Raw genomic sequence first — 3,149 nt, 5'->3', positions numbered from 1 at the left:
CTTCTGGTTTCTATATCTTCAATTAGCACAGCAATCATAATGCATTTCTGTAGTTATTCTGTAGTTTAGGCTGCACCATTCTGGAGACTTGAGACTTGACTCAGACTCTAGTTCAGAGATGTGGGACTTGACTTGGACTTGCAGTTGATGACTTTGATGATCTCTGGTATGCAGAAAACCTTTTATCACATGCAAAACCAGTAATAACTGGTCATAGCTGGATTTTACACCAGGGATGAAAAATGATTGGTCATGGTACTTGTTTTGCACCAATCATACTAATCATTATTAATTTAGCATGCGCTAAAACGCTTTGCGCATGATAATAGTAAATCAAACCCTGAGGATGTGCTAGCAGAATGCTAGTGTGTGCATATGTGCGAGTATCTCTTTTATTTTAGGAAGACACACACACACACACACACACGCACACACATGCAGCAATAAACAGATACTCCCCTTGCGGATTGGTCAGAAGAGGATTCGCTGAGAAAGATACTAAGTACTCCGGTTTCTTTCCACAGTCCACAGTCATACAGGTTAGGTTTATTGGACAGTTATTTGCTGACCAGGACCAGGAATAAGTGGGGTAGATGATGGATGGATGGATGGATGGATTAATGGCCGGTGCAGCCAACAGCCTTTCCCAGAACCTGGCTCTGAGACATGCACTCATGCTCACTGTGTGTCTGAAGAGCATCAGTCAGAGTAAACCCTGAACCCCGTCACATTGAAACTATAGGAAGTTTTCGGCTTCTTTAGTAGGGTGTAATCAGAAACCTCTTAGCGATGTTGATGTGATGTTTGGACGCAGAACAGTACCATTGAGTCGACTGGGTTCCATAGTTCATAATCTTTTATTTTAGACTCATGTGCAACACTTTAAATCGTAAATATTTCGTTTCTAAACAATGTCAATTTGCCCTAGCTGTCTTCTGGTCAAGCCCATGCCATTAAACAACCTGAACGCCCAGAATCCTCTTCCTTTCCATGTAAATGACTATGCAGACTTTGCTTGACTATTTTACTAGCTAGTGAAGGATTGTTCTGCATGCATAGTTAAGCATGTGATGTTGACAAACAAAACCAGTGTCAACCTGTAAGAAAGTGATAGGACCTCACCGATAAGATAGACATGTGCTTCAAGGCCTGGTGTTTAAGCCAGGCCATACGACCAGTGTGTTGAAGGTTGCTGTACTGCAAACTTGTTTTGTTTCAGTGATCTTCCTGCTGGCAGTATTTTCTATACTACAATGTTTGTCGACTTGGGTGAGTTCCTGCATTGTCCCGACTTTGATTCCATCGAGAGAAGCTGGGTCCTAACACTAATTTAATAGTTTAATACCTCTAACTATAATCTGATTCTGATTATTTGCTCCGATAGATTCTCCATTACCTCCCTATTACCATTTAGCTTATCTTTAAGTATTGATACAGGAGTTGATGGCTCTCCCTCTATTGCTGGGTTCCCCCAGAGATTTCTTCCCATTTGGTTGGGTTTTGACACCATTGTTTGAGTGTTATTACCTCTCTTTGCTTGTTTTGGAGCATTTGGACCCAGTCTTTCCAGACATTCCTATTTCCTATTTTTCCACAAAGCATCTTTATGACAGCGTCTGTGTAAAAAGCATGATACAAATGAAGCTTAATTCAATTCAATTGAATAAGCAAAGAGCTATGGGCTCAGGGCTCATGCATAATTGATTTAAATCCTTGGTAAAAAAAAAAACCTGCTGAGCAAGCAAAATGAACAGAAATCAGTTCTTCAGTTATGTTTGTTTTTCCTTTATTGTTTTGCTTTGCTGCTCAGCATTAATAATCTGTAACCTAAAGACCTAAAACTACAACTTTAATGGCAGAGCAATGCACCCTGCTGTGAACAGGTCCGGAATATTCTCCAGAGACCCCATGGAAAAATAATTCAAGTATTTACAAAATGCAAGTGTCTTGGATGACAAAAAAAATGTTGCAGCGGAAATATTTTTAAAAATATCATATCAAAAATATTTTTATTTTATTGAATGTGTCTTGAAGTGTAGGTTTCAGCAAAATTGAATGTATGGTTCTTGAGTTTAAGACAAGGGACTCATGTCCCCTACATGAGTTTCTGGGTCCTAGGGGGCTAAATGAGCTGTAGAGGACAGTCCTGACCCAAACCTTCATTATGTGTTGTGTGGGATCTCAGCGCTTGCATGGGGCTTGAATTTTGAAAACGTGCCTCCCTCGGGTGAGAAGAACCACTCGGCCATTTTCTAAAAAAATCAATTGTTGAAGGCGGCAGGAATACATTACTGAAGCTTGAAACCAAGCTACACGACGATATGTGCAAGCTCTTACTCTCTCACTCTCATTACATACATAAGAATAATTTTACATATTTATGAGGCCAGTTTCCTCTAAAACATTAGCATTTTTAACCAGAACAGCTGAAGTCGAGCAGCTAGCATCAGTCAAGCTATCAGCCAAGCTTCTTACAAAATGTAGGCTTGCAATATTTGATGAAACATGGTGTATATTTTATCACAGTCACATGTATTTGCTGCCATGTCATTATAACAAATGGAAGAATGCCTACATTCACATCATTAATTGAAATAGTTTGTTGTTCTCTTAACTCAACATTTTTTTTCCATCCAGTAAAGAAGCGAGAACATATTGGTTTTCAATTGTTTTTATTTTATTTTTTTCAAAACACGCAATTTACCCATATTATCCTTTTTTATTTCTTTTTTTTTGTTTCATTTTCTGTAACAGTTATTACTCAGTTTTTTTTTTTTTTTTTTCATCTTTCAAAGTTCTCCACTAGTGCGAAACAAAATGTCCTCCACAGGGCCTTAAGTCTTCCTGTGTGAGCAGGAGGGGAGAAGAGGTTCTCTGGGTGGCACACCCCGACTCTGGGCCCTACGGCTCCCGGCACAGAGCAACCTGCTCCGGGGCAGCTCCTACATTACACATAACCAGAGACTCACAAGGCCTGGACTCGAAACGTGTCTGTGTGCCTCCCTGCTTGTGTGAATCCGTAGGAGTGCGCGCGTTTGCAGGTGTACGTGACGGATGCCTGTGAAGGTACATGGCACGGACGCAGCGATAAACTCTGATGGAGCAGATTTTATCTGATTTTGTCTGATACATTTGTACATTTGATCCCT

This window comes from Conger conger, chromosome 4, assembly GCF_963514075.1.
Source record: "Conger conger chromosome 4, fConCon1.1, whole genome shotgun sequence".
Classification (NCBI taxonomy): domain Eukaryota; kingdom Metazoa; phylum Chordata; class Actinopteri; order Anguilliformes; family Congridae; genus Conger; species Conger conger.
The sequence above is the reverse complement of the archived record's forward strand: the minus strand, read 5'-3'. Positions refer to the sequence as shown.